This window comes from Vicugna pacos, chromosome 3 (assembly GCF_048564905.1).
Source record: "Vicugna pacos chromosome 3, VicPac4, whole genome shotgun sequence".
NCBI classification, from domain to species: Eukaryota; Metazoa; Chordata; class Mammalia; order Artiodactyla; family Camelidae; genus Vicugna; species Vicugna pacos.
In genome coordinates this window covers 26,633,185-26,658,861 of record NC_132989.1, presented here as the reverse complement: position 1 = coordinate 26,658,861, position 25,677 = coordinate 26,633,185, and the positions used below count along the sequence as shown (strand labels likewise).

Genomic DNA, 25,677 nt, shown 5'->3' with positions numbered 1-25,677 from the left:
CAGGTTTATGCCAAGTGTTAACAGGCCTTACCCATGTTAGCCTCTGCTTACCGCTGTGGAGAATACTTTCTGTGCTTTAGGGTTTGGGCTTTAAATGGAAGAGACCAGGGTGTGGTGGGAAGGCCTCCAGAGTCGTGTTGCCTGGGTTCCAGCTGTTTAACTTTGGAGAAGTGATTTAACTTTCCTGAGCCTCAGGTCCAGTAGGGGAGAGGGGAGAGGGGAGAGAGTCAGGCGGTGGTTCCTGCAGTAGTGGCTACAGCTCGCTCGCCAGCTGCTTATCCTTAAGTACCTCCCACGCGCAGCTCAGTGATTCTCTGACTTGCATGCATCAGTCACTGGAGGGTTTGTGCAAGCAGGTTGCTGGGCCCCACCTCCAGAGGTTCCTGTTCGGGAGGACTAAGATAGGCCCGAGAATCTGCATTCCTAACCAGTTCCTAGGCTGCTGGTCCCAGGACCACACTTTGAGAATGACTGTGTCAGCTCATTTAATCCAGTCATCACGACAACCCCCTAAACTTGGTATTACTGTCCTTGTGATTCCTTTACTGATGAGGAAGTTGAGGATTAGAGGATGAAGTAACTTGCTCAGGGTCACACAGGTGGGGTTCACAGGTGGTGATGCTGGGATTCACATCCGGTCCTGGCTAGGCAAAGCCATTTTTCTTAGACTCTGCAGGAAGGAGCATGTGAGCCCCAGCAGGGTGCCTGCCTGGCAGGGATGAGATGCTCAGTACATTTTGGCTGCAGTTTCTTTACCTCTTGAGACCAAAATTGGCCTTTTGTACCAAATGGTTTTCATTATTGTTTTGTGATACCTTGAAGAACCATGTTATCTTCAGAGAACTTGGATGAGAAAATCCAGACTTGAAAGCATGTATAGCTGGAGAGGTGCTGATTCATCAGAAAGTCACAGGCCTCTGGGGCCAGAAGGGACTGGGGAGTCACTCAGTGTCCCGCACCATCCACAGCAAAGGGTTCCCAGCCATGTGGGAGGGATTCCAGGGGCAGGGAGCTCACTTCCTCCCCTGCCACTGGGTCAGGGAGAAAGAGCTGCCTTTTCAGAATGGGGGTTGGGCTGGTGAGCCAGCCCAGGCCAGTGAAGAGAAGTCACAGCCTCTGACTTTCTGCGCCTTTTTCTCCAACTAGGGAAGTGGAACTGGTCCCCTGAGGACAAGCTGTCTGTACTGCAAGCCCCTTAAGCCTGTGCAGATACCGTGAGTGCAATCACAGAAGACTGAGTCCAGGAAAGCAGGGGAACCTTAGAGCTGGACGTTACAGGAGGGAAGGGTTTCCTGGCAGGGGAACTGGCAGGAGCAAAGGTTCAGGGGATGGAGGTGACTCAAGGCACACGACTTGGCTCTTCCAACACATCCAGTCCCATCTCTCCAATGGTGTTTCCTCTATGGAAACGTATGTTCTCCTCTGGTCAGACTGTGGGTGCCCTTGAAAACCAAGCTGAGGCGTTTGTGCTGTCTCCTGTTGAGATCAGGGAGCCAGGGGGCTCCAGTGTTCTAGAAGGAGGAAGACCTCACCCCTGTCTCACCCTGAGCCTCACCTGCCACAGGGCACGTTGCTTCTCTTTTTGAATTTTCAGCGCAGGCATTTCTGCAAATGTTCTGCATGAATTCTCTAGAAGCTGAATTATTATGGAGACTTCAGTCGGGCCGTCCCTTCTTTGCCCGCCGCCCTCCTTTTTTTTTTTTTTTTTTTTTTTTGCTGGCAGGAAGGGGTGAATGTGGGGAGACCTATTGTCCGTGTTCCAGCTCCCCCAGCCCGGAGAAGGCCCTGCTTAAGCTGGTACCTTCATCTCAGTGAGCTCAACCCTAAACTCTCTGGGTCTTAGCTGGATTAAGGGCCTCGATTGTTGCTGAGGAGGAAGGAGGTACCTCTGTAATTGCTGTTTAAATCTGCCTAACAATAGCCACATGTGGAGCCAGATTTGAGGGTTATTAAATATGAACACCGTTCTTCCCCCAAACATGCCTATGTTTGCATAGCTGGGCAGCATGGGGAAGGGGGAGAGAAAGAGGCTGCAGAGTCACAAGGGGGCTTCGGGCCCCGTTTCTGGGAGAGAACAGCCTTGGTTCGACCAAGAAGCCTGGTGGTCAGAGTCTGCTAGCCCCCGCCTGGGCAGCCTCTTTCCCGCGGCTCCGGAACCCATCGCCCACAGAGCTTCTCTGACTGTAAGCTCTGCACTCGCGGCAGGAGCAGCTGCTTTGGCAAAGCTGGGGGTAGGGGTGCTCACCTCAGGCCCCTGCTCCTATCTCTGAAGGTCTTGTTCCTTCTGCAGCAACTACCTGCCATCTCGAGGTGACACAGAGGGAAGTATGGGGTGTTGGGCAGATGCTTGTCAGCTGACCTGTCTGCAGCCATGTGGGGACAGATGGGCATATGCGTCTCAGCTCTTCCCTCCCCTTGCCCACAGTGTAGGGTGATGGGCAAGAAGAGTGTGTTTTGAGGGCATGGCGTGCCATTGGTGCCCAGTTCTTTCCACATGGGGCTGGAGGGAAAGTCAGGTGGCTCAGTTTCCCTGCTCTGCTTTGTCAGGCTTGTGGGCAGAGTGAGTCACATGGGCTCATTCTGATCCTTCACGGTTTTGGAGACGTGCTGGGCATGTGTGTGTCTTTGTGACAGGGCACTGGGTCAGGGGAGGGCCCGGACTGAGTGTGGAACTCCCTCTCGAGGGGCTGTGGCCCCTGAAAGGCACAGCTAGATTCCTGTGCAACCCTCTTATTTGGGCACCATGCTACCACCTGAGGCTGGGGAGAGGGGTGTCCCCAAGCACAGGTCCAGCAGCTCCAGGTGGCTCTGAGGCTGCAGAGGCAGGACAGTGGGTGTTGGCTGAGGCTGAGGCCAGTCACCACTGCCATGTTGGGTGAGCTCCAGGGGCCAGGGAGTCCCTGCTTCCCTTCCCAGGTTTCCTCTCCTGTCACTCACCAGGCATGGTGGTTTATCAACCATGGAGAACAGAATTAAACTGTGCAGAACCTTTGACTTTAGCTTTCAAGACATAAGTAACTTTGGAAACTATATTATTAAAGTTGAATTTCTAGAAAGAAACCTAAAACATCATAAAGACAAAAGACAATGAGGTAACACATCTGTATCATGATGAAGAATGGACAAATTCTCACCAATCTAGAAATTTCTCTTTTATGAGGATGGGGAAGTCAGATCATTCCCATAATGCTGGTGCACGTGGCCACAGTGTTTCTGAACAGCCCTTTGGCAAAATGTATTGAATGCCTTTAAAATATGCACAAAGTTTACCTTTTGTCTCTTTCTACATTGCTTACATATTTTTCTCCCAGTTTTTTTTTTCTGGTAATGAGCAGCAAATTTTCCTTCTGTGGATACATTTGTGTAATCTGTTTGTTATAACTTTGATTATCTTTATATATTTATAGTGCAGTTTGTATTAAAATGCTGTTGTAAGTCGTCTCCACCCTGTCTGTAGTCCATGTTACTAATGTTTCTAACAGCACTTTAATATGAGGCTCTTTTTAAATAAGAGTGAGAATGGAGTTGGGGAGAAGGGAGAAGTATGGGCTTTGGTGTCAGTCAAGGGTTCCTAACCCAGTAGTGTACCTTACTTCCTGTGTGGTTTCAGGTAGGTTACCTAACCTCTCTGAGCCTCAGTGTCCACATTTTTCACATGGGGAAGTGCTCACCCAGGGCTATTATTGTGTGGATCAAATGAAGGAATGAGCGTAAAGCCCCTGGGCTCCATACCTGCACGTGGGGAGTGCTTGGTGAATGGAGCGATTGTTACCTGGTATACAGGCTTCCTGTGACTACGGCTTAATCACTTGGGAGCCCAGGGAGCTTTGGTGGATCATCAGGTCCAATCTCCTGCCTTCTTGGCAGGACTGCATTCCAGGAATCCCCAAAGACAGCCATCTACCCTGATCTCAGAGACCTCAGAGGTAGGAGAGCCCAGACTCCTGCTTACTAATGCATTCCAGGGTTGCACCCTTGGAGCCAGGAAGTCCTTCTGAGTGTCTACACTTAATCCCCATGGCCAGATTTGAAGCCTGTTTTTTTCTTGCTGTTTCCTTAGGGGAAAAAGACTGAAATTTTGTTCATGCAAGGTGTCTGACTTCCGTGGCAAGCAGCTCTATCTTGCAACCTCCCTATGAAATCACCTTGCGAGAAGATTCAGGAGGAGGAAATGAGAGGGGGTGTGGGCAAAGAGGTGTAACATCCTGGGGCTTGTCCCTGAACAGCCCTTGGGAAGGACCCACATTGCTGCGCACGCCCACGTCCTTCCCTGGGACTCGTATATTCAACTGCACGCTCTGTGTCTCCACGGGGCTGTCTCAAAGGGCTGTGAGACTCACTCTGTCTCTTCTACTGCAGCACACCCACCTTGCCACCTCCTCCAGGGTCCCCCATCACAGGGAATGTGTCTCTGTCCATCCATTCACACGGCTAGACACCCAGGAGGCATCCCTGACATGCCCTCTCTCTAACCCCACCCAGGGGATCCAGCCCTGCGTCTTGTAAACTAACGTATGTCCTGCAGCTCTTGAATCCCTCCCCTTGTGCCCATCCCCACTGCAGCCAGTCTAGTCGCCTCTGTCTCTCACCTGGACAGCTGCAGCAGCGTCCTAGCTGCCCCCAGCCCCACTCTTACCTTGTCTTCTGAGCCCTTCCTCCACTCAGCACCCAGAGCAATCTCTGCAAAACACAGACTGACCCTTGCACTCACCTGCTTAAGCCCTCCAATGCTGTCCCACTGTCCTTTGTGTAAAGACCAGGCTCCTCTGGGTGCCCTGTGAGCCTTGTCATGCAGCGCCTTGCTCTTTGCTCCCCAGCCATTTCTGCCACCTCACCCAGTTCCTCAAACATATCATGTTCCCTCCTACCCCAGGTCCCTGACACCTGTTCTTAGTGGTCCTTCTGCTGGACTACTTTCTTCCCTACCCATGCTTGTGCTTATCCTTCAGATGTAAACTTAACTGTTACTTCTGGCAAAGCCTTCCCTGACCCTCAGGCCAGCTCAGGTACCTTAATTAAAAGCTCTGCTAGACCAGAGTTCCTTTACTTTAGAGTCCAAAGCTGAGTTTACAGTTAGCACTCACGATGCCTGGCTATTTGGCATCTGCTTGACATCCCACCACACTGTAAGTTCTCGGAGGGCAGGATTCTTGTTGGTTTAGTTCCCTGTTTTACTCAGTGTCTAGTATTGTGCCTGGTGCTCAGTGGGGACTCCATCCATGCCTGTGGAATGTTTTATCTCTGAGGTTCGACAAGCACCAGAGCTTTCCCAGTTTCCCTTTTGGGGATTGTCTTAGCGCCCAGGCCTACTTTCCTTGGCATCCTTTCTGTGGTCATGCTCCCTCTCCTGCCCCGATCATTTCTGTGGGCAGGCTTGGTGTTTAGACCAGACAGGAGCCTTTCGTCAGTTGCTTTGTGCAGGACAGTTGTCAAGTCCTGACCTATGAGGAGCTTTGTGCTTCTCAGTGGCTGGTGTACTCAGGGTCTTTGTGAGTGGGATTGTACTGAAATGCTTGTAGAAGGGCTCTCACTATTTATAAAAACCCTAGGGTTAAAACAAAAAACCCAATCCTTCAGTAAGGCAAATAATTAGCAGCTAATTGGTCCCTTTTGTGACTTCAATTTGCTGTATGTACTCAGAGCTTTGCTAGCTACTTACTAGAGAAATGAATGACATTAGCTGGCCAAAAGTTTTTTGTGGGAGTAGGTTCCAGGGGCCCTGGTGGTAATGGTGTCTTCTCAGTCAGCTGGCTCTTCCTCCAGGTCTCAGAAGTGATGTCAAGGGCATTCGGTGGTTCCCACAAATAAACTGTCTGTGGGTCCAAACTCCCCAGTGAGTTGAACTAATTCTCTTTCTGCGTCCTCCTCAGGCTCCCATCTCAGACATATGATGCCCTCGGGCAGCTCCAGCATCTCAGTATTGATGGGTGAAAACACCAACTTGACAGGCAGGTGGTCAAGTGGGCAGGTTGGCCTGGGTTTTGTCTGCTTTGTCACTGGTTCTCTGTGTAAGCTGAGCATCACACCAGCTGTTCGACCTCAGTCTCCCCCTGCCTGATGCATTGCTTACAGGCATGTGGGGCTCACTCTAAGATAATAGGTTAGAGGTGCTTTGAAAAATCTAACATTATTTAAATCCAGGGATTCTGAAGATTAAAATATACAAGTTGGCAAAGCCTAGTTTTCCAGTGTAAAGAGTTTTGGATGCTTGATCTTCTGTTCTAATGTGTGACCTTCTTTCACAGGCTCACCTGCTTCCCTGGGCCTCGGTTTCCACATTGGTGAAACAAGATGGGTTGCTTCTGGGTTGGCAAATAGGAAAACTAAATGCTCTCCCTCTCTGTCCTCCCACAGTTAAGGCAGATGTCACTGATGAAGTCCGAGAATGCCGTCCTTCTGAGCAGAGAGCTCCGGACAGCCAGCCAGGGCTACTCTATCCAGGTTTACACTGGTGATGAAGCTGTTTGCCAGTCGTGGGGAGCAAATTCTCACAAATCAACCGTGAGGTGTGGACGAGAGAATCGAGGCCCAGGGAGGCTGACTTGCTCAAGACTTGAAGGGTAAGTGCATCTGTGAACTTGCAGCCGGCTTTGGGGAGGTATTCAGGTGGTTTCACATGTTTGGAACACACTGAGCAGGTCTAACTCAGGGCCAGAATGGGCCCTTCATGTGTTTTGGAGGTGTCACCTTTCTCTCCTGCGCAGGAGCCCCTTGCCTTTGTTCTCTCTCAGAGGTCGCTGTGTTTGAGTTCCTTTGCCTGCCTGCCTCGCCTCCTGGGGTCAACCTTGCAGACCCAAGTCTGCCAGTCCCATGGAAACAGATCCATAGCCATGTCCTGGCCTGGGGCTCAGCACCCTCCCTGCAACCGGTGTTTGGGGCCACAAGCCCTGGGAGGTGCCATGCTTTAGAAGCAAGCTGGTTTCCCATTTCATGAGGAGTTTTCTGCCCAGAGGTGCCCCAGGCAGAGAAGTGAGGACCAGAGTTATTTGATGGGGAGGAGGATGGGAAGGCTGTGTGGCATCAGGAAGCTTAGATGAGCGGCTCAGAGCTTTCCTCACCTCCCTTCTCTGATGTCGGGTCCCCCAGCCAGGCAGGTGTCTGAGGAAGGAAAGAGCCCGCCGAATGGGGCTTGAGCTGAGTTTCGGAGTTGGGAGCTGAGTGGGCAGTGGCATGTTTGGCGTGGGCTCCCGAGGGCAGCAGGCCCGGCTGAGACACCTGCTCTGTGTGGTGGGGGGCTGGGCTTAGCGGCAGAGGCCTGCTTGCTGGCCGAGGTGTTTAGAACAGAGCAGCTGGAGGTACCGTGGGAGGGGCACAGGTCCTCTCTGGTCTCTGTACCTCTCTCATCCCCTTCTCTGTCTTATTCTTGATGTCATGAAGCCCCGTAGGCCAGACCCCAAACGTGACCTCCAAACCTCAGAGCCACGTGCCCCTCTGCCACCGCTCAGGCCCGCCCCAAGGGCTGCGTACCCCTGCTTGTGAATTCTGGGCACCTCAAACAGGCACGTTCCTCCAGCCTGCTTATGCCGTTTAACAAATTCATTTGGGGGCGAGCTTGGAGATGAGGATCGGAGGAGAGAAAGAATTGTCTTTTCTTCTTAACTGTCCCCAGGACGCCTTGAGCAGGCTTGGAGGATTCTCGCTCATCTAATCCCTGTCAGAAAAGGAAGGATAAAACAATTCAGGCTTCAGAAGCCAAATCCCCTTCCTGCACTCACACTGCTTCTGTCTCTCGCCCTTACCATTTCCCCTCCTTCGCGATGAAGCCGAGGTTCAGTTTCTCGGTAAGGACTTCAGCGGATAAGGATTTCCCATTTCACTCTTCCATTTTTCATATTTAAATTTGCTTTACTCTCCAGTTTGACTTGCCACTGACCCTTGAAGAACTGGCGTACTTTAGGGAGGGGGACGAGATCTCATTATAGGAAATGAGAAAAATGGAGCAGAGTTTTAAAACTTTTAATGACTAAAACACAGTGTTCCAAGTCGGTATTGCGCTGGGGCTGAAGTCACTGTTTGGTTACAAGTCTTTGGGTCTAAACGGGGTTGATGACATCTGTTTAATTTTAGATGTCTGGAATACATTCTGAAAATAATGAAATCCAAATGTATGACCAAATTAGAGAACAATTTTATCTGCGACAAAGACGTTTTTAAAATAAGAGCAAACATTTCGACCAAACAAAACTTTAAAAGACCCATCAAACCTTTGGTCATCTTGCCTCGACTTTTCCCAGTGGGTCCCTATGGTTGAGAGAACTTGGTGTGTAAATCAGATGTTATTAAGTAATTTTATACCCATTTTCCCGTCGTCTCTCTGGGCGTGTGCTCTGCTCTGTGCTGTCAGCCCTGGAGAGACCATGTTTAGGGAAGTGAGGACACTTTACAGCAAAGCTCCATGATGAAGTAGATGGATCCTGTCACAAACACACGAGGGCCACTTGTCAGCTGCTATGCAATAGGCTGAACAGCTTGGGAGGGGCCCCTGGTACAGCTAAAACATGCAAAGGCCTTGCTGATGGGGCAGGGGGCTACTCGGGGCATTGGGAGAGACAAGGAGTATTTCTGACTCTCGCTGTGCCCTGTGTGACGGGGGCAGGTCCCTGACCCTCTCTGGTCCTGGCTTTTTCCATCTGTATGAGAAGCTCAGGGGTTCTGGGAATCTTGTCGTGATTGGCCTGTCTCTGGGAAGGTTGTGTTGTGGGGAGGGTCCTGTACTATTAGGATGTGCGTGGAACAGTTCCTCCCACGCTCCCTAGAAGCTCAGCATCCAGGATGACATGGAGACCCTGCCTGCATAGGTCTCTTTGTTGTCCCCATCCTGGAAAGTCCTCTGAGGGTTGTGTTGGCCGACCAACACTCTCTGTCCACTATGTGCTGCCAGAGTGAGTCCACTGTCAGGCTGTCCCCTCCACCCTTGGTGAGACTTTCATATAAAGAAGTGACTTATGGTCAATATGGTCAAAGTTTTGCCTGATGTCTTGAAACATTTGGTTACTGGGCAAGGTGATCCTGTCCTTCCTGGGTGTTAGTACTTTCTAAATATTTGTAGACTCTTGTCTCCCTGCCTTATCTCACCCCTCCAGTGTCAGCTCAAGTCTGCCTGAGAACCAGCCCTTTCTCTCTTGAGTTCCTCCACTGCCCTTGACCACAGCTGTTTGGCCAGGCTCAGCTGGCCCAGGGTCAGCTTCCCGAACCAGGGCCCCAGGGACCTGTCTACACATTTCCCACATGGTTTGGGCTTGTCTACACATTTCCCACATGGTTTGGGCTTGTCTGCTGGATGACCCAGAGATGGGAGGCGGTTTCCCAAGTGCTTGCTCTTGACCAGTGACCACAGGCATGCCTGAAAATGGGGGTTATCTGCCTGTGCTGCCCAGGCTGAGGTGCCTGGGGTAAAGCCTGGGCTTGGTGAGGCCTCTGAGCTAGGCTGGCCTCTAGGGCTGAGCAGGTTGAGGCGCTGGCTGCTGTAGATAGAGGACAGAGGGAAGGATCATGCTGAGATGAGCCCAGGCCTGCCCAGACCTCAGGTCTGTCCATTGTGCCTATTGGTGTCTTGCTTGTGCCTCCTGGCCCGTCCTCAGGGCTTTGTTCTGCATTTGGTGCCCCCACTGGTTGGGAGGCGTCATTAGCTGTGCTCTGAGCAGAGCTGGAGGCTGATCTGATGGTGGTGATATTTGGTAAGCATACTCGGATACATTCGTGGAGCTCCAGAAGCTCCATTGTCAAGGGGCATGGACTCTGTTACTGCAAAGATAGTGTGCTGAGGTCAGCAAGAAGAGAAGCCCTGGGGAGGGTGCAGAGTGGCCCCTCCAACAACAGGTAGTTGGTGAGGAGCTGTGGGTCTATAAGAGCCTGGAGTGGCAGTTTCATGTAGGTCTGGGAGATGGTGGACAGCATGGAGCACTGGGCTGGGAATCAGGTGGCTTTGCCCCGCCTTCTGATGCTCTATGTGACCTTGGGCCGGCCAGAAACCTTGCTGGGCCTCAGTTCAAAATCTGTGAAATATGAAGGCTGATACCAACCTGATAGGCTTATGGTGAAGCCCCATTCATAAATGGAGCTGAAAAGAGTTCTAAAGATGGCGCTTTGGAAGTCTAGACAAGAATGAGGGGTTTTAATTTTTGTTGGTACTAATAGAGGTATAAAAGGGTACTGATGATAATAAGTCCAAACCTATTTTTTTAAGCCATTCAGGTCAGAGGGGTTGAAAGAACACGGAATTAGTCAGGCCATTGGATTTCCAGATTTCTCGTCCCTCACTCTCTGCATGGCCCCCGGGGCAAGTTCTGCATGTGGTTGGTTCATGTGAAAAGAGGGGCCAGTAGTCCTCACTGTTTTCCTCCCTGGGCTACTTAGGGGCCGAGGGTGGGGTGGTGGTGGTGACATGAGCAAGTGCTTTTGCAGACAGGAAGCTGCATGGGAATGGGCTGGGCTGGGCTGGTGTGGATGGCGTAGGTTGCTTGGAAGGGCATTTGGGCCAAGACATCTTGGTACAGCTCTGAGGATCAGTGCACAACTTGTGGATTATTCTGAGCTGGATTTTTTCTTGTGGCCCAAGTAATAAGGCTGTAGAGCTCAGTCCCTAACTTTTTGTCTGGCGTGAGGGGCTGAGTGGAGCACAAGTTTGTCAGTGTGGCTGTCATTAGAACTCAAACTTTGCAAGTATTTAAGTATAGCTTAATTTTTTTTTTTAATGGAGGTACTGGGGATAGAACCCAGGACCTTATGCATGCTAAGCATATGTTCTACCAATGAGCTATTCCCTGCAATGTTTTAACAATGGGACAATAGATTTACAGCATCAGGGCTGTGTTTGGCTCCTTGGTAGACTGAAGGTGTAAAGAGGCATAGTCACATTTTGTTAGATACATATCAGAAGGGAATGCTGGGGGCCAGGCTTGGTGCTGGGTTTTTACAATTTTTAAATTTTTTAATAGCTTTAGTTTTATTAGAACAGCTTTAGGTTCAGAACAAAGTTGCGGGGAAGGTACAGAGAGTTTCCATATACTCCCGCCTCCACACATTGCCTCCTCCGTTATTAGCACCCTTCACCTGAGTGGTGCGTTTGTTACAACTGATCAGCCCACACTGACACATCATGATCACCCAGAGTCAGTAGTTTACATTGGGGTCCCCTCTTGGTGTTGTACATGGTATGGTTTTGGACACATGTTTAAGGATATGTATCTACCATTATAGTATCAGACAGAGTCGTTTCACTGCCTTAAAGATCCTCTATTCTCCATCTATTTATCCCTCCCTCCCCTCAACCCTTGGCAATCACTGATTTTTTTTTTTTTTTTGCTGCCTTCAAAGAGGTGAAGAGACTTGCTCAGGTCCCTTGGCCATAAGTGGGGAGCCAGGATTGGAGCCCTGCCAGTCTTCTGGCAGAGCTGGTTTTCCAGAGCATAAGGCTGCCTGATTGGCATTTCATCCCCAAGCCAGGGCAGGTGTGGCCCGGGGCAGCCTGGGCAGTGGGGAGGTGGAGTGGTGGCTGACGCTGGGAGGAAAAAGACAGCCACCGTGATTCCCATTCCCGTTCAGCCCTACCCCTAAGCTCTGACATAATCAGCACACTGATCTTCACCATGTGGGCACTGGACCTTGTGGGAGAGGCCAGGATCTCAGGGGCGGTGGGTGGGTGATGGGGAGGAGGGATGAAGAGGTGAGAGGAAGCAGTCACTCATGTCACGGTCTGAGCCAGGTGCTGTGCTCGATGCTGGGGAGGCAGCAGTAAGCATGACAGATGAGGTCCCTGCCTCCTGGGGCTCAGGACCCTGTGAGAGACACAGATAGTACACATATATAAATAAATAAAATTATTAGGTGTGATAAGTACACTTTAAGGCACTAAAAATGGGTGATGTGACAGAGAACTCTTTTAAACTGGGTGTTCAGGGATGGCTTCCCCAAGATAGTTCAGCTGAGATCTGCATCACAAGGAGTCAGCTGTGAGAAAATTAGGGGAAAACACTACAGGCAGATGAACCTGCAAGTGTAAAGGCCCTGGGGTTGAACAAGACTGGTGTGTTGAAGATGCAGAATGGTCAATACCAGCTGAATTTAGGAATCCAGAAGGCAGTGGTAAATGATATGGGTGAGATAGAGTTCAGATCATCTGGGGCTGTATGGGGCAGTGTCTAGGAGCCTGAATATAATTCCAAGTACAATGGGAAGCCAGGACGGTGGTGTTGGTTGTTACAAGATTGGATTTGTGTTTTAGAAAGATCCCTTTGACCGCTGAATGGACAATGGATTGTGGGGAGCAAAAGTGCAGATGGGAGGTTGTTTAGGCTAGTATGGGGGTCCAGGTGCAAAATGGTGATGGCGTAGGCTGGCAGGGCACGGTGGGGATGGAGAGACATAGATGGCTCCAGGTGTGTGTTGGAGGTATTGTTAATAGGATTTCCTGCTGGATTGGCACCGCGTCCACACAGTTGCTCAAGCTGAGAGTTATGCCTAACTTCACTCTTTCACTCAGTCACACAGCCATTTGCTGGGATGGGGGGAGAGCAGAGGAAGAAAGAGCAGGTTTAGGGGAGTGGAAATCAGGAGTGCAGTTAGGAACCTGTTATGTTGAGATGTAAAAGTGATCACATCAAGTTTGCTGTCATGTGTGCGGAGTTGAGAGGAGAGCCAGGGCTGGAGATGGACACTTTGCATTGCCGTGGGACTTAGAGCCACAGAACTGGATGAGATGGTGGACAGAGAGAGGGAAAGAGAAGAGGGCTCAGAGACGGAGGACAGGGTAGACATAGATGTGGGAGGCACCAGCAAAGGTGAAGGGGAAGGTACGGCCAGTGGAATGGGAGGGAAACCGAGGGTTTCAGGGAAAGCCTGCTGAGAGTGGGCGTTGACTACCTGAGCTGTTGGTAACCTGGTGAGAGCCAGTCCAGTGGGGAGGTGAGGCTGAAGCCTGACCAGGGAGGGCAGAGAAGGCAGGGAACTATGGGAGAAGACAAATCTATCCTGAGAAGACAGCTCTTGAGGTGTTTTGCCAAAGTGGGAACAATGGCATGGGGTGGCACCTCAAGAAGAATATGGGCGGTCAAGTCAGGCTTTTTTTTTTTTTTAAGACCTGGGAGAAAATATAGCAAATTCGTATGCTGACGTGAATGATGCAGGAAAGAGCAGAAGTTAATGATCTCGAGAGACAGGACAGTGACAGGAGTGATGGCTTTGGGAGGGTTCAGGAGGTGGGACTTGGTTTCAAAGGCAGGAACTGGCCTTGAATAGGAGCAGGGGTACTTTCTTCATGCCTGATCGCTGGGGGGACCCCTACAGTTTTGTGACCCCCAGATGTCTGTCCCAGGCCAGACCTCGCTCCCGATCCTTCTACCCATCTGCCTACTGATGTCTCCAGCCAGCTGTGTCTGAGCATACTTGTCCTTTCCCACCTGCACCCCACCCCCCATTTTACCCATTTCCACTGTCTTCTGTGCTTCAGCCCATTCTTCCCCAGCCTACCTCTTATCCCCTTTCTCCAGGGAGTCTTCCCAGATTACCTCTGTTGCTGGGCCCTGATGATCCAGAACTTAGACAGACCCTGGTGACTAGGCCCAGGGCCAGTGGGAGGGATGCTGCCTTGTCACATCTCTTGTGCTGTTGTCCTCTGTGATTAGGGAGCATGCTGTAAGTTTGTGGAGTGAGAGAGAAGAGACAGACTTGGGTTCTGAAGTCTCACTGACTCAAGTTCAAGTCTGAGGTCTTTATTGGTTCTGTGACCTTTGGCAGCTTTTTTATTTTTTTAAGCCTCTCTGAGCCTTGGTTTCCTCATCTGTAAAGTAAGGGTAATAATAAGACTTACCTTACTGGCATTTGGTGAGGGTTAAATGAGATAATGTACATAAAACTGTGCCTGGCACGTTACCAGCAGTCAGTAAGTATCATCATCATCATCATCATCATTATTTTTCCCCACCATTTCTTCAGTGGCACCTTAGGGAAGTCACCTGACCTTTCTGTGCCTCAGTTTCCTTATCTGAAAACTGGGGGTCACAAGTAGCACCCTCCTTAGAGGGCTGCTGGGTTTCATGAGGTGCGGTGTGCAGAGCTGAATACAACAGCTGGCACATCATCGGGGGTGAAGAAGCAGGGCCTCCTGCTGGTGATGACGGTGGAGATGACGGTCATCACATCGTGCCTGCTTTCCCCAGTCCCTCCAGCTCTTCCAGACATTGGCAAGGGCGCCCCCCCGCCCCACCCCCCACCCCACTCCTCCCAGGCTCAGCTCTTCACATGTTGCTCCTCACACTTTCCCACCAACTCATTCATCTCTGGCTGTAAGGTTACAAGGTTTTGTAAATTAATTTTAAAAATTATACTCTTCTGACCCTTTAAACTTCATTTGAAATCCCCCTAGTGCTTTAATGAAGCTCTTTCAGGCATCTCGGAGAAGTAAGGCTGTCAGTGCCTTTTTAATTTACATAAAAACATAGGAACACACATGGACCCAAATATGTATCTGTATAATTAAGAATAAAAATCATAATCCCCAAAGAGGGCTGTGCTAGTGAGCATCAGGTTTAATAGGGGATTAGGAGGAGGAATTAAAGTTGCCCAAGGGGTACACGGAGAGACTTCAAACACCTTTTGGAAAACAAATTAAGGTGGTTTTCAGAAATCATTTTCCAAGGGCGGCAGAGGGTTTCCTCGGGCTTCCCTGCTTTCTTTTGAAATGTATTTTTAACACTTGTATAAACAGTTTGGGCCTGTGACATGGGGCTTCCTGTGCTCCCTTCATTAGCTGGTGTCTCTGCGAGAAGAATTCAGCTCATTATCTGGGCGTTTTGATCTTCCTGGCGGCAGCGGCTGCTGCCGCTGGGCCCAGCCCGGGGCCACCCTTTTTTCTTTCCTGTTGCCTAGTGGTGTGGAACCCACTGGTGTGTGCCTCAGCCTGTTTCCACATCTTCCCACTCAAGCTGGGCTCCCTGGAGGTGCCCTTAGTTCCTGGGACTTCTCACGCAGAGGGTGGTGGCCTGGAGGTTGGAGACCGGACCTACCTCAGGCTCATCTGAGAAGTTGGCAGAATCAGCCTTCAGCACCCAGGCTCCTCTGGCTCCTTTGTCGATTCCTGTCCCCTTCTCTTCACTTGCATCTGCAGTGGATTGTGTGGCCTCTGCAGGTACTGAGTTCCCCATCACTGGAGGTATTGAAACAATGTCCTGGCCTGGGTGTTGAGGGAGTGGAGTGGACCTCAGTGAGCATTCAAGTTCCTCAAAAACCTGAGAGCCCATGATTTACGCTTTTAGGTAGAGTCTGAGCAGGGCCGTGCTGAACCTTTTCAGCCGCAAGGACACCTGTGACAGGTGGTACAACACCTGGCTCCAGTCACCATCAGTGACCCTGTTCTGTCCTTGCTCAACGCAAAGGAGGTGCTGCCCACTTCTCTTCTGGACGTTCCAGGCTTATGCACAGTCACAGGAGTTCCTTTACACGTTTGATCCTGCAGGGACTTGGGACAAACACTCCAAATTGTATCTCTCTGGGTTCCCTTTTAAAACTCACTTTCTTCCCGTGTAAAATGGGGTAATAAATTATAATAGCTAAAACTTATTAAGCACTTATTCTGTGCCTGAAGCATTTGTTTGCTTATAACTACCCAGGAGGCGGTACTACTAGTGCCCCCACTTTGCAGAGGAGGAAACTGAGACCCAGGGAATTTAACCCACTTGCTCAAGGCCACAGCTAGTAAGTGATGAGTAATAACATCTGATAACTGTCTGCTGAGGATGTGCTGAGCTCTTCACAGGGAGGTGGACGTGACCCCTCGACCCACCCTGAGTTCTGCCAGGAAGCCAGCAGGACACAGCCCAGTCTGGCTCTTGACTTCCTGGGAAGGGATGGTGAGAGGAGTGCCAGTGCCTTGTCCAAGGCTGGCAGTGGACAAGTGGTGAGTGTGGCATTGCCTTTCCCACAGGGAGCTGAGCTGGCCAGCTGGTGGCATCCTGGCTGGGCTGATGGGTGTGAAGTTCTCCTCACCTTTGCAAATGGACTTGTGGCTGGAGGTGAGCCTTGAGGCTGATACAGCCTGAGTTCACACAAGGCCACTTGCCCACTTTGTGCCTCTACTTCCTGCCACTGTTGGGCAGGTGCCCATCAGGAAGAAGGGGGAGGACTTCCTTACCCCGAGGAAGAGGGTCATGGAAAGGGAGGCAGCGCTTACTTCCCTGACCCGTGGATGAGGACACAGAGGACCCGGCGGTTCTCGCAGTCATGTAATCCTGCTTCTCACTGGAGCTACGTGTAAACCTTGCTCACCCCCCAGGCTCTCTGCCCTGCTGTCACAGGGGGCCCTCACCTTAGGTCACAGAGCTACGGCCACCGGAAGTGGGCTGCTGGAAGGGAACAAGACTTCTGCTGGACTCACAGGTCTGGCTTCACCAAGGAGGTTGAACCTTGAAGCTCGGGAGAACTTCGACTGGCAGAGAAGGGGGTGATGGTGGTTTTGAGCCCACCCCTGGACCACTCGTGGTGGTGATCTTGCAACCCCACCCTCTTGTTTTCGCTCAGACAGTGCTGCTACCTGCCTTCTACTGGTGAGGGGACAATGATTTGCCCGAGGTTGTGCGGCTGGATCTGAACTCAGGACAGAAGCACGCCCATGCTCTGTCCCCTCGAGCAGCTGGGGGAGAGTGTTAGCTCTGGCACGGAGGCCTGGAAGGACCCGGTGTGTTTGGTGAACAGCTGGAGAGAGACAGTGGGAGAGAGGAGGTGGCAGGACCTGAGACTGGAGTTGACGGTGGTGGTAGAGCGTGTGCCCAGAATGTCAAAGTCGCACTCAGTGTGTGCTCATCAGAGTTTAATAACCAGCTCTCCAGGAGGGAAAAAGAAAAAAAAAAAGATGTGATTTGAAGCGTTTGCCAATTTCCATGGTGTAAATATTTCCACTGTGGCCCACTTCAAGTCATCAGAGTGACAGCACTGAGTGCTAAGTTCTCATGAGCCAGTGTGAGCTGTCTTTCACATTCCAGCGGCCCCATCCCCCTGGCTCTGGCATTTGGGGTTTGTTCAATGGATAGTAGAGAGGTCACAGAAGGGGAGGTGAACACTCAGGGTTGGCTAATGTTAGGAAAAAGGCTGGGGAACATGGCCAGTGAGGAAGCCTCTGTTGACCCTTGCAGGCTGGAGGAGGCAGGGCTCGGGGCAGGCAGGGTGGGTGGAGTCTTTGAAAGGGAACGGCAAGATCCCATCATAGTGAAGTAAAGGTCTTCCTCTCTTTTGGAAACCTCACGGGTCTCTTGCTCTAAAAATGCATGTCTCACTGGGAGGCTTCTGGAGGCAATGAGACCTCGGTGTTACCATCTCCCTTTCCCCTCTGAGGTCAGGTTGGGCTTCGAGCAGTTTCACACGGGAGTGTTCGACTTCCTTTTGTACATTCACTTTGTACAGCAACAACATGTATTCCCCCAAGAAATGACCTGGGAATTTTCATTTAGGAAAGAAAAAGATTTCTTTTCTTTGAGATAAAACTAGTTGGAGAGTTCAGGGCTGAAGGGCACATCAGACTTGTGCTCAGCTGTGTCAGGGGCCTGCTGAGCTGCTGGGGCATCTTTGGGACTGGGGAGAGTTCAGAGAAGGCCCCGGCCCCTACCCCATATGGACAACGGGACCAAGGCAGGAGGAGTGTGGCCGGACAGACTGAGAGCAAGGCTGGCCCAGAATCAGCCACCAGGGCCTCCTGAAGGAAGATGGTCTGGGCTGAACTTTGAAGTGTGGGCAGGATCTGGAAGCATCAGGGTCTCTAGGTGGGAGGCTGAGGGTGTCTCTGTGGCCCTCATTTGCTCAGATCCGTTCCCAGCTCTTCCCCTGCTGGCTCTGTAGCACAAGGGCCAGCCCTGCAAACTACAATTCCCAGACTTCTTCTACAACTGGCTCTGATCTGGTTTGGTCCATGGAAAGCAGTGGCAGGAGGCTGGAGGGCGGGATGGAGGGGAGGGAGAGAGAAGGACACTTCCTCCCCTCTCTCTCCTGCAGCAGTGGGCTCCTCCATGCCTCCAGCTGTCACCCATCAGCCTGTCTCCCCGTGGTCTTGGCTCCCTCAGCCTGAGGAGGCCCTTACGTGATTTTAGCTTCTGCAGGATGGCCTGGCTTCTGGGCTCTGGAGGCCCCTCCTCTAGCTTTTCCTCCGGTCCTAGCGCTGGTGTTGGCCTTCTCTTGCTATGGCTGATCTCTGCATTGCCTCACTCTCCCCTGCCTGTCTTTGTGGCTCTTCCAGCTTTGTAACTACGTCTCTGTGGTGCCTTACTGGGCATGGGCTGTGGGCTCTGTTTTCCTGAGCTCATTCTGATGGATCTAGCCTGCCTCTTGGAGTGAGAAGGGGCAGGGGCAAGAGAGGCCTCCTGAGGGAGGGGGCTGGGGTCTTCCCTGTCACCTCTCTTTAAAGCCGGACCTGATGTCTTGGCCAGCCTGAGCCCCAGACCTTGAGGCTTTTGTGATTTTTGGAGCTGACTCCAAGTCCTCTGTCTGCCATCCCTGCCGGGCTGTCTTCTGGACGCCAGGAACGTGGCTGAAGCAGTTCAGCAGATGCTGAACCATCATCCCATGGTTCCTTCCTTCATGTGCTCAGAGATGGACCCTTGAGCCTCTGCCGGCACCTGCACACTGGCTGGCTGGCCTTCCCTGTCGCCAGGCCCCCCTCCCTCATCCTGCCCTGACCTGCCCAGGGTGGAGGGCCCGCTGACCTCTGGCCCAGGCCTCCCATTCTGTAGCTTCTCAGGAGCCCCTGTCTGTGTGGGAAGAAAGGGTGAGGCAGGAGTTGTGTCTTGTGAAGAGGAAACACTCGCCTGGTGTTACGCACCAGGGATAGGAGTGCTCAGCCCTGAGAGGCTTCCAGGCCCCAAGTGTGGCCACAGGGCTTGCCGGAACAAAGCTGGGAAATCACCAGCCTAGTCCCGGCTTCTGTTTTATGTGTGAAGAAACAGCAGCCAGAGAGGAATAAGGACATTCCCAGAGTCATTCTGAGCCCCTGGCAGAGCGGTTGCTCAGACTGTGGTCCACAGCCCAGCCCCTCGTGGGCCCTGCCTCCAGGTCCTCAGCGGCTTCAGGAAGTGCAGAGGGATGGGCCAGATTGTGTGGTGGCAGCAGTGGCCTGTCTGCTGCCAGAAGAGGCCTCAGGTGGGCCAGGGCAGCCAGGTGCTCATTCTCCAGCAATCCCTGAACCCCGCGGCCCACACAGAGATAAGCGAAGGCCTCTCCAGGGTCCGTGTGCACCTGGCCATCATTCTTCAAGGGCGAAGGGTGTGTATGTGTGGCTCCTTGCCCTGAATGCGGGTGCAGCCACAGTGGAATCCCTGCGTACACGCCAGCAGGCTGGTGCCAGGTTGTGCAAGAGCCGTGTGGCAGTGGTTGTGCTTGTGTGACTTTGTATAGAACCCGGAGGGCTGTGCTCTTCATCTTCATGGAAGAGGGATGACTCAGCAGTGCCTGGCCCCTCGGGGGAGTTGCCAAGGGAGGCCAACATGGCAGGGCCACCCGACCAGGGTGGGGGCAGTGTGTGCAGGGAGCCACAGCAGTGGGGAGTGGGAGGGTGCCCTCTGCCCAGTCTGGTGAGCAGCTGGTTGTGCACCCACCGAGTCCCGTCCCAAACCCACCCCTCACCCTGGGGCTGCCTGACCAGCACATGGGCCTCCCCTGTCTTGGGCATGCTCTCCAGCTCTGGGCAGCAGTCTTGACTCTCCACACATTTGAGGTCTTGGGGACCTAGAGACAGGCCAAGCCTGGAGTTCAGTGGGTTGTCCCATTTGAGTGGGAGATTGTGTGTAGGAGGGAGTCCCAAAAAAGAGGTCCAGAAAGGAGAGGTCGCTGCCTTGTCACACAGGGCCCTCAGTGACTGGCCCGGCTGGACTTTGGTGTGTGAAGATAGAGAACCAGGGGAGGGGTTGGAGCAGGTGGGTGCTGCTGCCAGAGCAGCGCTCCAGGAAGGGAGGGAGGGAGCGAGTGGAGCACGTGAGTGGAGCTAGCGGCCAGAGCTGAGGCCACTCGGTTTCTAACACAAGCACTGAAGAGGGCCAGCTCAGGGCAGTGGTCAGCCTCCCTCAGCTGGCCCCCAGGGTCTGAGGAGGCACTGCTTTCCCCACTGCAGGAGGGTCGGGGTCAGGAACATGGGGGCAGTTGAGAGCACCCTGCCACATCCTGACTGGCACCACGGGCAAGTTACTTTAAGTCACTAAGTTATTCAGTTATTGAGCAAACGGAGACCCGCCTTGAGCCTCAGTGACCTCCTCTGCCAGTTGGGAACAATGTCTTTCCTCGTATTGTTGTGAGGACTGAGTGTTGGCGTAGGGCCTGGCACCCCACCTGGTGCATACGTAGAAAATGCTGGGTTGCTGGAGGCAGGGGTGGGGGGTGACTGAGCCATTCACTAGTTGGTGACTTCTCCCAGAGCTCAGATCCAGCACCCCAATGTACCCCCTTCCGAGGCCCCTCCCCCCTTGAGATGCACCTTTGCCTCTCAGTGTGTCGTGGCTTGGATGAGACAGGAACCAGCCTGCAACTGAGGTTACTGGGGGGTCACAGCTTGAGATGCCCCACCTCCAGCCACAGGGCTGGGCCCCGCACCATTTCCCCTTAGCCTCCTTGCCTGGGGAGCTGGTGAGGAAATGTGCTGTGGGGTGCGTGGCCCGATCAGACTGCTTTCATTGTCACTTCTAAGTCCCCCTTGCTTTAGTGAGGCTAATTGTCAGAAGTTTCTCAGAGAAAGCCTTTTTAAGTAAAGATGTGGGAAAAGAATGTTGCCATTAAGTGAAACGTGTTTCTGGGAGGGTCTTGGTTTCTTTCCCATCAAGAGTGGGGCTTGGTTGGTGGGGGGCCTGGACAAGCCCCTTTTCCTTTTGGAACCCCAGTCTCCTTTCTAGGGTCCTTGAGGTGAAAGTCAGGGCCTGCTTGTGGGCATGCTGGGGGCCACTGGCCACGTGGGAAAGCACAGAGACCTCCCTGAGGTCAGGTGAGGGGAAGGTGGGCACGGAGCCAAGACTTGGGGGTCCCTGCAAGGGGCGCTCCCTCCCTGGAAGGTGGGTGGTGCTGCCCCTGGCTAAGGAAGTAGTCCTGGGCCTGTTCCTCCCTGTGGACGCCACGCCCTGGGCTGGCCTGTTTTTCCCCCAGCTTGGTGGGGCTGCCAGGCCTTTGTCTCTGTAGGTTCCTGGCTTCACCCTCGCACCTGAGTGGTGAGTGGAGGTAACTGACACAGAGCGATGCTTTCTCAGCAAACAGGGCACTCCCTTCTGTTGGAGGCTGTCTGGGCAGGAGGCTGCGTTTGCCAGGGTAGAGTGTGTGTGTGTGTCCGACCGCCAGGAGGGTAAGGGGCTGGCCCTCAGATCACAGGAATAAGCAGCCTGACGCCTTGGAGAGAGTCAGAAAAACTTCCTCCAGCCTGCGGAGGAACTTACTGCCCTGAAAACCACCCTCAGCATCTGGAAAGAAAGAGCGGTGATATGAGGCATGACTGGGAAGGAGAATTGCTTTTGCTCTAGGCTGATGCCCCAGGGAGCTGAGTCTTAGGAGAATCCGCCAAGTCCCATGGTGCTGCTGGGGGCCTGCGTGCAGACAGGAGATGGGATAAAGCGACCCCTTGGCCAGTTGAACCTGACGCCTGACCTCAGGGGTGGCTGGTCTTGGCACCCACCCTGAGGACAGGTGCCAGGTCAGGATGAGCATTTGGGCTGCCTGCCAGTGCCTGGTCCCATGGCAGAAGGACTCCCCCTGCAGGCAGCCCCCTCACTGTGCAGCCCAGGACTTCTAGGTCCCCCATGAAACAGAAGCACGGTGCTCTTGTCCATATTGGCAGAGAAAACAAAACCCAAACTGGAGAGAGTGAATATAATGTTCTCAAGTGTACGCTTTTCTCCCATAAATTTTTAATTAAACCTTTGGCACCCATTATGTCTTCATCCCTGGAAAGTCCTTGCAGATGCCAAAATTACAGAGCCGTTTCAGAACATGTGTGAAGCCAGTGAGCTGATTTGCAGTTCCACGTGGGCACTGCTGGGAGAGGAACTTTAATAGTTCCCTGGTGGCTTGATGGTTGTGTTCCGACTGGTAAGACTGTGCCTAGTCTCTGTGCTCGAACGCTGCACAGCAGTGCTCTGCTGTGTTCCCTGGAGGGGTTTGGTGACAGGTGCCCAGATCCTTGAATAGGGGAAGAGATCAGTGGCTCAGGGCCCTATTTTTTTAGCTCTCAAAGATCTGCGTTTCCATCCTGATGAAAATTCTTAGAATTCACATGACCTTATTTATATTATCTTGGTACCCACCTTGTAACCTGGTATTGCTGGATGATTTAAGAAACATTTGCATGTCTTTGGGATGGTGCTGCTGTATTTGTTTGTTCATGTTTGCTCCAAGGGAAGGCCAAATATAGCCATTGTCCACTGAGAGAAGGAGTTTAGTTAGGTTACATTGGTTTAGATAGAGAAAAGTGAGGGCAGAACAAGACACACGCCAGTGGGTCTTGCCAGAGGCCAAGGCACCGTTTGCTGGTGGCCAGCGTCACATTCATATGGCAAACAGACACACAGCAACTGGATAGAGTTCACTGGCAGTCACTGGAGAGATTGCTAGAATTAGGATTAGGAGATTAAGAGTTTATTTAAGGCAGATTTTAATATGACCGTAAGGCCAGTGTGGCTTCAAGTGAACAGGACCACTCTACAGTTATCAAGTAATCCCTTGTTAAAATTGGTGCTGCGGGCTCATGTGCAGGGTTTTGGTTTTGTATGAAGGCTGGTTGTCCTTGCAAACAAAGTCTTAAAGTTATTAATGCCACTTTGTTTGCATACATCTGTTTGCAGGCATTCACTTTCTGTGTCAGTATTAATTACACCAAAATACAGAAACAGAACTGGCTCGAGGCCACATCTTTCTACTATTAAACCCATTCTTGGCAATTGAACTTGAGCAGAACACATCATCTAATTTGTTGGTAGTTTTGTGTGGATTTAATTTCCAAGTTTGCCTCGGCTTTTTATGTGTTCAAGTTTGATAAATACAAGGAGCGGATAGCTCTGATTTTGGTTTCAGAGCTATGTGTGCCTTCACTCACCAGTACGTTTATTGAGCTCCTACTATGTGACAGGCATGTTCGAGGCACTGAGGATGTAGCAGTGAACAGATGAGATCCCTGTCCTCATGGAGTTTACAGTCTAGAGAGGGAAATAGACCAAAAACCAAACCAAACCAAACCCCCACAAACAAATGTGTGTGTATATATATATATACACACAAACATATATATGAAAAATTAGGTGGAGATGCAGAAAAAGTTATCTGGGTAAGAGATAGAGCTGATGGCCTTCGGATGGGCAGGACTGGCCTCTTTGAAGAGGTGGCACTGCTTGGAGACCTGAGTAAAGAGTCCTGGGTATGAGAGGAGAGTTCTGTTCTATCTTAGGGAGCAGCAAAGGCCCCTGAGAAGGGAATGTGGTCAGTGTGTGTTGTATATATTATTTTAATTATGATGTGAATAAAGTTTGATATTCATCAACATATGATGAAACTAGGTGCTTGGGGTTTGAGGGTCTGCAGTGAGTAGTGGGGTAGCCTCTCAGCCTCCTGGGGGTGAGGGGGCCCAGAAGGACCCCAGCTCCACACAGAGGAGAAGCCCATGGGAGCAAAAGGCTTACTAGCTTGAAAGATGGGTACAGCGCCTTGGGCTGAAGGAGAGCAGAGGGGCTGCTCTGCTGGCCCCACATCCTGTTTCTGCTCTGCCTCCAAACAGCATGGCATCCAGAGCTGTGGTTCTCAAGCTTCAGCCTGTGTCAGAGTCACCTAGAGGGCTTGTTAAGACACACGCTGCTGAGCTCCACCCCCAGATTTCTGATTGAGGAGGCCTGGGGTGGGGCCTGAGAATGCGTTTCATTCCAGTTCTCAGGTGATGCTGCTGCTGCTGGTCCAGGGACCACACCTTGAGAACCACTGAGAGCAAACTGAAAACCCCTCTGGGATCTGTAGAGTGACTGGGGTGAGAATGAGGACTGAGCCTTCAGTAAAGGATGTGCCCGGGCCACACACAGGTGGCCACCTGGCTCAGTAGGCCTTACTGCAGAGTTACAGCCATGATTCTGGGGCCCCTAGGGGCATGACCAGGTCAAATGTGTCCCTTGCTGAACGCTGGCTGTGTGTGACAGATGTTGCCCGTGCATTAGCGCATCCATGCTGGCAGCTGTGGTCCCGACAGTTAGGAGCCTCCCCAGTCAGGTCCTGCAGCTGAGGGGGATGGGGTGGGGTGGGGAGGGGCTCAGCCCTGGCCCAGCGCCCTGGGCAGTCAGCACGCAGGAACTGATGTCACCACCTAGAGATTCTCACCTGCCCTGTGATTCCCAGGCCTGGCAGGAAATCGGCCCTCCTATCCTCTCCCTGTTAGTCTTGTCTCCCAGCGCAGGTATGTGCGAGAGTGAGGGTCCTCTGCAGACAGTCTGGTGCTCTGGAAGGGTGAGGTGGTGTTATTGGAGGAATCCCTACACCTAGCTTGGTTTTCCCTCTCAGGGCCTCTCTTCCTCTCACTGGCACACCCTTGGGCGTGGGCTTGAGCATCGAGGGGCAAGGGAGGCAGTGGGCTGTGCTCAGCGGCCTGAAAGCCTGGAGGGGCTGATGGGAAACAGTTGAGCCAAGAGCTCTGTGCACTCCGAGAATAAATCCTGGCTTCCGACGATGCTGCAGAAAATTGGTTTTTCGCAGCTTCAGTGGTCACCCTGAAGGATTTGGTGGGGCGGAAAGCGGGCCCATTTCTCATCTCTCCGTGCCGTGTGCTGCTGGGTCGGGCGTTGAACAGGCTCGTCCCGGAGGCAGAGCAGCCTGGGTCAGCCCCCATCTTCCCTTCTTGCTCCTCTCACTACTCTGCATGGGGAAGGGGCGTAGGGCCCGTATCCCTCAGCTGCCCTCCGTGTCCAGCTGCCGCTTGCCCGTTGCTTGCTTCCAGGCCTGCTGCCACGAGTGTGAAAGGTGCGTGTGCGCATGCGCATGCTGCTGAGCTGGGATTAGGGCGTCTGTTTGTATGTACGGGGAGACAGTTGTGGGCCTTTGGTGTCTGGCGTGCGGTGGGGCTGGGATGGGTGCCTTGGGGAGCTCAGCCTCTCCATGTCTGGTCCTTCAGTGAGTGCCGCTGTTGGCACTGGGGAGACTGCAGCCAGCTAGGTGGGGCCTGGTGTAGCTGTCCCCCTGGGCACTAGGCGGGCTTGTCTGGGAGCCTGGGCTAGCCTTCACCACGTTTCCCCTGTGTGTGGGGAGAGTGGACTGCGCTTAGGCCTGGGGGAGCTGAAGATTCCCACAGGCAGGGAGGAGGCCGCAACCCTAGACTGACAGTCCCCGGAGCTCCTGTTGGCTTTGGATGATTTCATGGAAAACTCGGCCAGGGTGCTGTGAGGCAGAGCTGTGACTTCTTGGCCCAGCAGCCAGTACAAGGAGCGACTTTGGCTCCCAGGGGTGTACAGTGTGGGTTTCCACAACGCCCCACCCCCACCTCCCCGACCAAGAGTCCAGGAAGCAGAGGACCTGGCTCTGTCCCAACTCTACGCCACGGACTGAGCTGCCCCAGGCAAGTCTCTGCACCTCCCTGGTCCTCAGCCTGCTCCTTGGCTGTCAGGAAGGACTAATCCCTGCCTTGCTGGGCTGCTGTGAAGACACAGTGAGACTGGGCCTTAAGTGCCCCACCCTGTGCCCACGTGCAGAGGCGGAGAATCAGAT

General features: G+C 52.5%; 1 protein-coding gene across 4 annotated transcripts in view; it reads left to right on the top strand.

Annotated features, from left to right (window-relative positions):
• Positions 1-25,677, top strand: part of CATSPER3 (cation channel sperm associated 3) — a 335,119-nt gene that overhangs the window by 213,423 nt on the left and 96,019 nt on the right. For all 4 annotated transcript variants that reach the window (XM_072957143.1, XM_072957124.1, XM_072957139.1 and 1 more), the window contains one exon: positions 6,355-6,560. The gene's annotated coding sequence lies outside the window, so the exon portion shown is untranslated. The remainder of the gene's footprint in view (positions 1-6,354; positions 6,561-25,677) is intronic.